Raw genomic sequence first — 12,517 nt, forward strand, 5'->3', positions numbered from 1 at the left:
CACCCACACATTCCGTACACACGCTACCCACACCCCACCCACACATTCCGCACACACGCTACACACACACACACCCCACATTTCGTCACACGCTACCACACATTCCGTACACACGCTACCCACACACACACACACCCACACATTCCGTCACACCCACCCACACATTCCGTACACACCTACCCACACACACACACACCCCACCCACACATTCCGTACACACCATCTACACAAACTCCCACATTACCCCCCCCACACACACACCCACCCTAATTTGGGAGGAAGCCAAGACGTGCAGACATACCCGAGACAGAGACTCATTATAGGAAGTAGACATACTCAAGAGACTTATTTAAAGAACCAGACATACCCAAGTCTTATTAAAGGAAGTAGACATACTAAGAGACTTATTTAAAGAACCAGACATACCCAAGTCTTATTAAAGGAAGTAGACATACCCAAGAGACTTATTTTAAGAAGTAGACATACCCAAGTCTTATTAAAGAAGCAGACATACTCAAGAGACTTATTTAAAAGAACCAGACATACCCAAGTCTTATTAAAGGAAGTAGACATACCCAAGAGACTTATTTAAAGAACCAGACATACCCAAGTCTTATTAAAGGAAGCAGACATACCCAAGAGACTTATTTAAAGAACCAGACATACCCAAGTCTTATTAAAGGAAGTAGACATACCCAAGAGACTTATTTAAAGAACCAGACATACCCAAGTCTTATTAAAGGAAGTAGACATACCCAAGAGACTTATTTAAAGAACCAGACATACCCAAGTCTTCGTACAGGACGCAGACACATGGCTAAGAGTCTTAACCACTATGGGACGCAGACCACAACTCAAATCTTCGCCAACAAAACGAACCGACATCACCACCACCTTATTTTTTTTAAAGGGATTACTGTATATAGACTTTAACCCCCCATATCCCCCATCCCAACATTTTAGGGTATATGCCCTTTAAAACTCCTAAATACCCAGCCCCATTTTTTTAGGGAACAGAAGACGCTCAAGGAATTGCCAACTCATCCTCCAGGTCATCCCCACTCTCAGGTCACCCTCCACCCTCTAGATCACTCTCCAGGTCACCCCCCACTCTAGGTCACCCTCCACCCTCTAGATCACTCTCCAGGTCACCCCCACCTCTAGGTCACCCTCCACCCTCTAGATCACTCTCCAGGTCACCCCTCACCTCCTAGGTCACCCTCCACCCTCTAGATTACTCTCCAGGTCACCCCCACTCTCTAGGTCACCCTCCACCTCTAGATCACTCTCCAGGTCACCCCTACTCTAGGTCACCTCCACCCCACTCTCCAGGTCACCCTCCACCCTCTAGATCACTCTAGGTCACCTCCACCCTCTAGATCACTCTCTAGGTCACCCTCCACCTCTAGATCACTCTCAGGTCACCCCCACACTCTCTAGGTCACCTCCACCCTCTAGATCACTTCCAGGTCACCTCCACCCCACTCTCCAGGTCACCCTCCACCCCCTCCTCCTCGGGCGGTTCATCTAGTTTTTACTCCGGAAGTTAGTTTTTGCATGGGCGTCACGAGGGTTTCCTTTGTCGCCGTGATCCTTGTATATTTAACCCGCGACGCCCACGCTGTGTGTATCTGTGTGTGTGTGTGTGTCTGTGTGTGTGTGTGTGTGTGTGTGTGTGTGTGTGTGTGTGTGTGTGTGTATCTGTGTGTGTATCTGTGTGTATCTGTGTGTGTATCTGTGTGTGTGTGTGTGTGTGTGTGTGTGTGTGTGTGTGTGTGTGTGTGTGTGGTCTGTGTGTATCTGTGTATCTGTGTGTCTGTGTGTATCTGTGTGTGTGTGTGTGTCTGTGTGTGTATCTGTGTGTGTATCTGTGTGTGTGTGTGTATCTGTGTGTGTATCTTTTTCACCTCCATGTACTGTATGTGTACCTGTCTGTGTCTCGTTCACGTCCATGTGCTACTGCCTCTCTCTCTACGCCTACGATAAAACAAAGGGCACGTACCATATAACAAAGGCACGTAACGTATAACAAAGGGCACGTAACATATAACAAAGGGCACGTACCATATAACAAAGGGCACGTACCATATAACAAAGGGCACGTACCATATAACAAAGGGCACGTACCATATAACAAAGGGCACGTACCATATAACAAAGGCATACCATATAACAAAGGGCACGTACCATATAACAAAGGGCACGTACCATATAACAAAGGGCACGTACCATATAACAAAGGGCACGTACCATATAACAAAGGGCACGTACCATATAACAAAGGCACGTACCATATAACAAAGAGGCACGTACCATATAACAAAGGGCACGTACCATATAACAAAGGGCACGTACCATATAACAAAGGGCACGTACCATATAACAAAGGGCACGTAACGTATAACAAAGGGCACGTAACGTATAACAAATTGTGCGTAATATATAATAAAGCGCACGTAAATTATAACAAAGTGAACATAATATAAACGGCACGTAACCTATAGAGGGCACATAGAATATAACAAAATGCACCAAACCTAAGGGGCACGTAACAAAGGGCACGCAGCATATAAAGGGAACGTAGAATATAACAAAGGGCACGTAGCATAGAAGACACGTAACAAAGGACACGTAACAGATAACAAGGTGTACTCACGGCGCAGGAAGAGCATCAGCGTATACCATCACCTGAGAACACTTACCTGTAGACAAAAGGTAAATACAACAATTAGCATTACCTGTACACATGCATTACGACAAAACACCTGTTATATAATTAGTCCTTAACTTAATTCACCTTAAGAATAACCACCTTAATGCTAACTTAACCTAACCTACGCTACCCTAACCTGTTTAAGCCTCATCGAATTTAACTTGACCTATTTTAATGTACCTTAAACCTAACCTACATTAGTCTAACCTAACCTAACCCCATCAGGTAGTGTTAGTGTGCTTAATCTTCAGGTGAAATAAGCTGGGGTGGCTAATCTTCAGGTGGTCCCTCCCTTCTATACGTGATAAAAGCCTACGGAAATACCTGCTACAGTTCCATGATTAATAGTACTTTCAATCAAGCTAGTGTGTGTGTGTGTGTGTGTGTGTGGGGTGTTTGTGTGATGTATGGGTGGGTGGGTGTTTAGTGTGGATGTGTGTGTGGGTGGGTGGGTGTTTGTGTGTGGATGTGTGGGTGTGTGTGTGTGTGGTGAGGGGTGGTGGTGTGCGTGTGGGTGTCCTTATCACCACCACCGTTGCGCAAGTCAAGAATGTAGGCCGTTTTGTTACACACAAACAGGAAAACACACACAACACACTACGCCCTCCATACACACACTACGCCTCCACACACACACTGCCTCCACACTCCAAACACACACACACACTTAGCGTTAGGGTAGGTTAGGTTACCATCACCACCAGGTCATATCCTTACCTGCAGAGGTACTAATGAACATGGTGTGATCGCAGTACAGGTGAGAAGGGAGGGGGTGGTACAAATTTGAAGGAGAGGGTGGTACAGGTGAGGAGAGGAGGGGTACAGGTGAGGAGAGGGGTAGGTACAGGTGAGGAGAGGAGGGGTACAGGTGAGGAGAGGAGGGGGTAAAGGTGAGGGCTACAGGTGAGGGGTTCGGTTACCTGCCTCACTGATATCCCACAGGTACGATTATGACTCCCCGATAAAGTCATTCATTGTGGTGTGATAGTGTAGCGCCAGAAGGGGGGGAAAGAGGATGGTGGTGGAAGAGGGGAGGAGGTGGAAGAGGGGGAGGAGGTGGAAGAGGAGATGGAAGAGGAAAGAACAGGAGGTGGAAGAGCGAGAAGAGGGGGTGGTGGGGAGGAATATGTTATCAGTGTGAGCCGTTACGCCACGACGCTAATAACCCCCCCACACAGGAAGGTGGTAAAAGAGGGAGGAAGGGGCCTGAACATCACACTCCACCTGTCCTCGAAGCCTCAACTCCTGTCTTTTGTGGTGGTGTTGACGTCGAGGAGGAGGAGGAGGAGGAGGAAGACCAGGAGGAGGAGGAGACCAGGAGGAGGAGGAAGACGAGAAGGAGGAAGAGGGAGATCATCGCAAGCGGCAAGTCTGTGTGTGTCCCCAAACCTTCTTCCTCTCCCTCCCTTTCCTCCCATTCTCCCCTCCCTTTCCTCCCATTCTCTCCCTCCCTTTCCTCCCATTCTCTCCTCCCTTTCTCCCATTCTCCCTCACTTTTCCTCCCACTCTCTCCTCCCTCCCACTCTCCCTCCCTTTCCTCCCATTCTCTCCTCCCTTCTCCTCCCATTCTCTCTCCCTCTCCCCACTCTCTCCCTCCCTTTCCTCCCATCCTCTCCCCCCCCTCCTTTCTCCCATTCTCTCCCTCCCTTTCCCCCACTCTCTCCCTCCCTTTCCTCCCACTCTCTCCTCCCTTTCCTCCCATTCTCCCCTCCCTTTCCCACTCTCTCCCTCCCTTTCCCTCCCACTCTCCCTCACTTTCCTCCCATTCTCTCTCCCTCCCTTTCCCCCACTCTCCCCTCCCTTTCCTCCCATCCTCCCTCACTTCTCTCCTCCCATTCTCCCTCCCTTTCCCCCACTCTCCCTCCCTTTCCTCCCATCCTTCCCTCACTTTCCTCCCATTCTCTCCCTCCCTTTCCTCCCATTCTCTCCCTCACTTTCTCCCATTCTCTCCCTCCCTTTCCCCCCCCTCTCCCTCCCTTTCTTCCCACTCTCCCTCACTCCCTCCCATCTCTCTCCCTCCTTCTCCACTCTCTCTCCCTTTTCCTCCCCATCCTCTCCCTCACTTTCTCCCATTCTTCTCCCTCCTTCACTCTCTCCCTCCCTTTCCTCCCATCCTCTCCCTCACTTTCTCCCCCATTCTCTCCCTCCCTTTCCTCCCATTCTCTCCCTCACTTTTCCTCCCATTCTCTCTCCCTCCCTTCCCCCTCTCTCCCTCCCTCTCCTCCCCTCTCCCTCACTTTCTCCCCATTCTCTCCCTCCCTTTCTCCCCTCTCCCTCCCTTTCTCCCATCCTCTCCCTCACTTTCTCCCATTCTCTTCCCTCCCTTTCCCCCACCTCTCCTCCTTTTCCTCCCATTCTCTCCCCACTTTCCTCCCATTCTCTCCCCTCACTTTCCTCCCATCCTCCTCACTTTCCCCCACTCCCTCCCTCCCTTTCCCCACTCTCCCCTCCCTTCCTCCCACTCTCTCCCTCCCTTCCCTCCCATTCTCCCTCACTTTCCTCCCATTCTCTCCTCCTTTCCTCCCACTCTCCCTCCCTTTCCTCCCTCCCCTCCTTCCCCACTCTCTCTCCCTCCCTTTCCCCACTCTCCCTCCCTTTCCTCCCACTCTCCTCCCTTTCCTCCCATTCTCTCCCTCCCTTTCCTCCCATTCTCTCCCCCCTCACGAGGCCACCGTGCTAGCCACTGCGGCTTTAAGGCACGTTGGCCTACCCTACCACCCACTACTACTACCACCATCACCCACCCTACTGCTGTTGCAACCACCACCATACTACTACCACCACTACTACCACCACACACACTCAGAGCCATACACACCAGAGCATACACACCCACAGCCATACACACCAGAGCCATACACACTCAGAGCCATACACACTCAGAGCCATACACACTCAGAGCCATACACACCCACAGCCATACACACTCAGAGCCATACACACTCAGAGCCATACACACCCACAGCCATACACACTCAGACCAACCAGAGCCATACACACCAGAGCCATACACACTCAGAGCCATACACACTCAGAGCCATACACACTCAGAGCCATACACACTCAGAGCCATACACACCTCAGAGCCATACACACCAGAGCCATACACACTCAGAGCCATACACACTGACCACACACCCACAGCCATACACACTCAGAGCCATACACACTCAGAGCCACACACCAGAGCCATACACACTCAGAGCCATACACACTCAGAGCTACACACTCAGAGCCATACACACTCAGAGCCATACACACTCAGAGCCATACACACCATCAACCAGAAGACACTCAGTGGAGGGAGAGTGAAAGAGAGGAGGGATTAGAGGGAGTGAGTGGAGGAGGGAGGAGGAAAGAAGAGAGAGACATTGGAGGGAAAGAAATGGGAGGAAGGGACTGGAGGGAGGGAAGAATCGGAGGGAGTGGGAGGGCCTCAACTCGAAACTCCGGTGTCGTCGACAAAGCCCACACACACACACACATACAGTATATACTACACCACACACACAAACATATAAACAAACACACACATACATATCACGACATCAATACCAAGAGGGAGAAAAAGCATCAACTTTTTTGCCTAAAACGGAGAGAGAGAGAGAGAGAGAGAGAGAGAGAGAGAGAGAACAGTACAACATTCTGCAGACGTGATGTCGCCATGACCCAGTATTGAGATGTCGGGGAAGAGGAGGAGGGGGGAATGTTGAGACGATGGGAAAGGGGAGGGGGGAAGGAGGAGGGGGGAAGTGGGGAGAGGTGGAAGGGGTGTTGAGTAGGGGAAGGTGGGGAGAAATACGGATGGGAAGGGTAAGGCTAGGGTGGGGAGGAGGGGTTGGGTAAGGTAATGTCCAGGATGGGGAGAGGAGAGGGACGAATTGGGGTGGGGTAGAGGCACAGATGGGATGGCAGAAAAGTAATGGGGAAAGGGAGAGGGAAAGGAAGAAGGAAAGAGTTGAAAGGGAGAGGGGAAAGAGTGGAAAGGAGGAGAAAGGGGGGAGGGGAGGAGGTGGCAGGAAGGGCATTGGCAGGTGTCTTGGTGCCGAAGGATGAAGAATGGGTTAAAGCGGTACTGGGGGAGGATAGTGTCGCAGATGGCTAGGAGGAGGAGGAAGAAGAGAGGATGGGAGGAAGAGGATGGAGGAAGAAAGGAGGAAGAGAGGAAAAATATGAACAGAATAGAGAGAGGAAAAGGAAAAGAATAGGGGAGGAGGAAGAGACACCTCACTCGGTATATCCTGCAGGAGGAAGATGAGAAGGAGGACCCACCTGTCGAAGTAGTTGTCGGAGTGGGCGCACTTCAGGAGGCGGGCGAGGGGCGTGGCACAGGCAGCGTCCTCCTCCCCACTGCCACACCCCTCCTCCTCCACCCCGCCTCCTCCCCCCTCTTCGTCTTCTTCCTCGTCCTCCTCATCGCTACTGCCGCCGCCCGAAGACGTGGGGCCGCCTAAGGAGTCTGGCCCGCCCATGCCCATGCAAGGCCAACCTCGGCGCCCCTGCCGCTCCTGTCTGTGAGAAACCGAAGGAAAACACGTTAGTCACTTGGTTAATACACACACACACACACACACACACACACACACACACACACACACACACACACCAGTCAACAAGAATAATAATAACTATAGCGAAACACAAGACAGACAGACAGACAAGGTATGACAGTACACACCGCCATGTTGACAGTCGAAATAAAAATAACTTACTGAGATGTGATTAAAGAGACTTGATATTAATGAAATAACACCTTGTCCATTTTTCCCAACCCTCTTCACCCCACTGCACTCTCTGCCACCACCACACCTCTCCTGCCACCACCACACACCACCACACCCCCTCCCCACCACCACACCCCTCCCCACTCTGCCCACCCTCTCCGCCACCACACACCCCTCCACCACCACACCCCCCCCCATCTGCCCACCCCTCTCCGCCACCACCACACCCCTCTCCGCCACCACCCACCCTCCCCATCTCGCCCCACCCCTCCGCCACCACCACACCCCTCCGCCACACCACACCCTCCCCATCTCGCCCCACCCTCTCCGCCACCACCTCCGCCACCACCACACCCTCCCCATCTCGCCCCACCCTCCGCCACCACCACACCCTCCCCATCTGCCCCCACCTCTCCGCCCACCACACCCTCTCCGCCACCACCACACCCTCCCCATCTGCCCCACCCTCTCCGCCACCACCACACCTCCCACCACCACACCTCCCCATCTGCCCACCTCTTCCGCCACCACCACACCCTCTCCGCCACCACACCCCCCATCTGCTCCACTCTTCCACCACCACACCCCCCTCCACCACCACACCCTCTCCGCCACACACACCTCCCCATCTGCCCTACCCCTCTCCGCCACCACCACACCCTCTCCGCCACACACACCCTCCCCATCTGCCCTACCTCTGCCACCACCACACCCCTTCTGCCACCACACCCCTCTCCATCCCACCCAACCCCTGTTTCTCCTCTTATATCAACCATAGTGAACAGTCAACACATCACGTTTTGCTGTCATAATTTTGTTGGTCACGAGAGGAAAACACAGGGTGGAGAAAGGAGGAAAGGAGGAGATGGGAGGGAGAAGGAGAAGGAGGAAGGAGAAGGAAGGGGAGGAGGTGATGGGAGGGAAGGAAGGGAGGTGGAGTGGGAGGGAGAAGGGGAAGGTGAGTGGGAGGAAGGGAGGAGGTGATGTGGCAGGGAGAAGGGAAGGAGGTGGTGATGGGAGGAGAAGGAAGGGAGGTGGTGGATGTGGGGAGGGAGAAGGAAGGAGGAGGAGGGAGGGAGAAGGAAGGGAGGGGTGATGTGGGAGGAAGGAAGGGAGGAGGGGTGATGTGGGAGGGAGAAGGAAGGAGGGATGTGGGAGGGAGAAGGAAGGAGGTGGTGGAGGGGAGGAGAAGGAAGGAGGGTGGAGGGGAGGGAGAAGGAAGGAAGGAAGGAGGCGATGTGGGAGGATGTGGGGTGGAGAGGGAGATGTAGGGGAAAGGTGAAAAGGATGGGGAGGAGGAAAGAGGGGTGTATAAGGAGGGGAGGGAGGGAGGGGAAAAGGAGAGGGAGGAAAAGAAGGAAAGGAAGAGTTGAGAAAGAAGGAAGGAAAGGGAAGGAGGAGGAAAAGGGTAAAGGGGAGAAGGGAAAGGGGACAAAGTGGGGGAGGGAGGAAAGACGGAAAGTAAATGGGGAAAGAGGAAGGAGGTAAAGAGAAAGGAGGGAGGGAAGGGGAGGGAAGGAAAGGGAGAAGGGCAAAATGGGCGGGGAGGGGCTGCTGCCCGCGCTGGTACCAACAAGGAAGATCGATAATCAAAGCGGAAAACGATAATTTAGTGAAGAATCGTTGGTCCAATCCTAGGGTAGGTAGGGAGGGTAAGTGGGCAGGGAGAGTAAGGTAGGGAGGGTACGTGGGTAGGGGAGGAGGAGGGTGGGTATGGTAAGGTAGGGAGGCAGGATAGTGGGGTATGGAAGGTAGGGAGGCAGGGTTATGGGTTTGGTAGGTGGGCAGAGAGGCAGGGTTAGTGGCTTGGGGTAGGTGGGCAGAGAGGCAGGGTAAGTGGGTTGGGTAGGTGGGTAGAGATAAGGTAAGTGGAAGGTGAAGAAGCAGTGTCGGGAATTTCCAGCTCTTACTAGGACTGCAACTCTCTCTCTCACACACACAGCACACAAACACACACACGACACACATGCGCACACACACACACACGGCACACATACACACACAAAGTTACTTGATCAACACGTGCCAAAATAACACTAACAACAACCACCACCACCATACCCCGACAACCCCCATCTATAAATAACATCACCACTTTTAAAACAGCCCTTGAGGTAATGCTTGAGAGGGTGACGTGTAGTACTGGGGTTTAATTGATGTTTCCACAAAACAATATAACGCCGCTTCCTGCCTCCCCACTGCACCTCCCCACAGTGGTGAGCGACCCACCCCACCGGAAGTTAATATTAACGTGTTAACCAGCTTCCGCAACCTAACCAGCGCCCACACCGTCCTTACCCCAACCCACGCCTGCCTCACACACACACGCGAATACGCATATGCACACGACCATACACACCAATAAACACACATACCCACATCCACGAACACACACACACATATGCACACACACACACACACCATAAATATACACAAACACACAATACAAAGAACTCAGCCAAACCATTACAGGAAACACACCATGTACAGTATTACAAAGACATCGCTCGTATTACATATATTAATACAATGATTACAGTGTTGAGTTGGCTGTGACAAGACTGCTAAACACACACACACACACACACACACACACACACACACACACACACACACACACACACACACACACACACACACACACACACACACTACTGTACACCAATCACTCAGGTTACACCACATATTTCGTACTTTTGGGTTTATAAATATTATCAATAATATTTTCTTGACTTGAATTTTTCCCATCGTTTTATTTTTTATTTTTTATTATTATTATTATTATTATTATTATTATTATTATTATTATTATTACTATTATTATTGTTATTATTTTTACTGTTATTATTATTATTATCATCATTTCATTATTATTACCATTATTAGCGATACTATTTTTACTAAACTATCACACAATAAAATTACTCAATTATGCATCACAGAGTGTACTACCATCAATGACGTCATACGAGACACAGCCAATCACGTGATCACAACAGTAAGAAGAGTGGGTAGAGACGAGACGAGACGAGAACGCGATCAGGACAACTTGGGAACCCCGGATCGACTGAACCCCGGATCGACCAGAACCCCGGATCGACCCCCGAACCCTGAACGACCCCCTCGAACCCCGGATCGACCCCCCAGAACCCCGGATCGACTCTCCCTTCCCACAAGAGGTATGTATAATATAATTTTAAGTATATATGCTAAAGACTGTTGGTTAGGTTAGGTTTGGAAAGTTTGTGCCTTGAGTTGGCCTTAAATATATGCCTATTATGGACTTTTAACCTCCCTCCTTTCTTTCCTGCTTTTCTTCCTTCTCTCCTCCCTCCTTTCTTCCCTTCCTTCCTTCTTCTCCCTCCTTTTTTCTCCACCCCCCTTCTCTTTCATTCACACAAAAATATATATTCTTCCACACACACACACACACACACACACACACACACACACACACACACAACAACAACAACACAGGATCGGTCTTGATGGCTTAGAGCGAAGGAAGGAAATAATTATAAGGACATGATAAAAAAAAGAGTCAAGTTTCAAGGACAAGATGTTTGCTTTGTTACGTACTACCCAAGGAGAGGGAGGGAAGGGAGGAGGGAGGGAGGAGGGAGGAAGGAGGGAGGGGGGAAGGAGGAGGGAGGAAGGAGGGAGGAGGAAGGAGGAGGAAGGAGGGAGGGAGGAGAGAGGGGAGGAGTGAGAGAGGGGAGGGAGGAGGAGGAGGGAAGGAGGGAGGGGAGGAAGGAGGGGAGGGAGGAAGGAGGGAGGGGAGGAAGGAGGGGAGGGAGGGAAGGAGGGAGGGGAGGGAAGAGGAGGGGAGGGAAGGAGGGAGGGAGGGAAGGAGGGAGGGGAGGGAAGGAGGGGAGGGAAGGAGGGAGGGAGGGAGAGAGGAGGGAGGGGAGAGAGGGGAGGGAGGGAAGGAGGGGAGGGAGGGAAGGAGGGAGGGGAGGGAAGGAGGGAGGGGAGGAAGGAGGGAGGGGAGGGAAGGAGGGGAGGGAGGGAAGGAGGGGAGGGAGAGAGGGAGGGGAGGAGGGAGAGAGAGGGAGGGAGGGAAGAGATGTTTGTTTGTTACTTACAACCTTAAATGCGAGAGGGAGTGGGAGGAGGGAGAGGAGGGAAGGGAGGGAGAAGGAGAAATGGATAAGGGATGGAGGGAGGGAGATAAGGGATGGAGGGAGGGAGATAAGGATGGAGGGAGGAGAAAGGGAAGGCAGGAGAGAGAGAGAGAGAGAGAGAGAGAGAGAGAGAGAGAGAGAGAGAGAGAGAGAGACAATAAGCAAGTCACGTTGCAATTTGTTGTAAATTCTCGGTGAGCTTAATCAAAACATACAGGGTGTCCCAAAAGCTATAACCAAACCCAATTGAAATTAAATACAGGGTGTCTCAAGAGTTAGTTTTTTAGGTTACCTATCTACTACCAGAGTAACGTTATTTCGTTATTTTTCACACACACACACTCTCTATGAGGGAGTTACACCACGTGAGGTCCCCCATAACACCATCTGGGAGGGAGCACTACACTACGTGTTTGCTGTTCAACACCTACATTAATCTGTATGTTCCTTTACCTTTCTCTAATGAAGGCTTTTGTTAATCCACCAATGTATGACTAAGTCATTTATGTCCAATGTATATTTTCAGCCTTCGAACTGCAGAACTCTTTCAATAAACCGCTAATTATTATTATTATTACCTCACTACCCTACCAATGACCATCAACCCAAGACGTCTGTGATACTGATGGCCCGGCGTGGGTGAGGATGGGTATTGGTGGGCGTGGGTAAGGGCGTTGGTGAGGTCATGAGTGAGGGCATAAATGAGGAATATGCGAGTATAAATGAGGCATGAGTGAGGGCATATGGTAAGGGCATGAGCGAGGGCATGTGGGCTCAGATTCCCCCAAGTCATTTACGAGGACCTACAAGACGCAGCTTCTATCTGTGCTAACTACCTCTTCCCTCCTCTTCCGCCTCACCTTCCCTCCTTCCGCCGGATGTTAGGGCACAAGGTGAGGGCGGTGGCTCTGCAGGGGCGGGCGTGGGCGTAGGGGAAGCCACCAGGCTGGTATAAG

At 51.5% G+C, this 12,517-nt stretch overlaps 1 protein-coding gene across 2 annotated transcripts in view; it reads right to left on the minus strand.

The window, feature by feature from the left end:
• Window positions 1–7,170, minus strand: part of LOC121869614 (serine/threonine-protein phosphatase 4 regulatory subunit 1-like) — a 196,078-nt gene extending 188,908 nt beyond the window's left edge. For both annotated transcript variants that reach the window (XM_042371093.1, XM_042371095.1), the window contains exon 1: window positions 6,986–7,170. The gene's annotated coding sequence lies outside the window, so the exon portion shown is untranslated. The remainder of the gene's footprint in view (window positions 1–6,985) is intronic.
• Window positions 7,171–12,517: the final 5,347 nt, after the last annotated feature.

This window comes from Homarus americanus, unplaced genomic scaffold (assembly GCF_018991925.1).
Source record: "Homarus americanus isolate GMGI-L3 unplaced genomic scaffold, GMGI_Hamer_2.0 scaffold23578, whole genome shotgun sequence".
Classification (NCBI taxonomy): Eukaryota; Metazoa; Arthropoda; class Malacostraca; order Decapoda; family Nephropidae; genus Homarus; species Homarus americanus.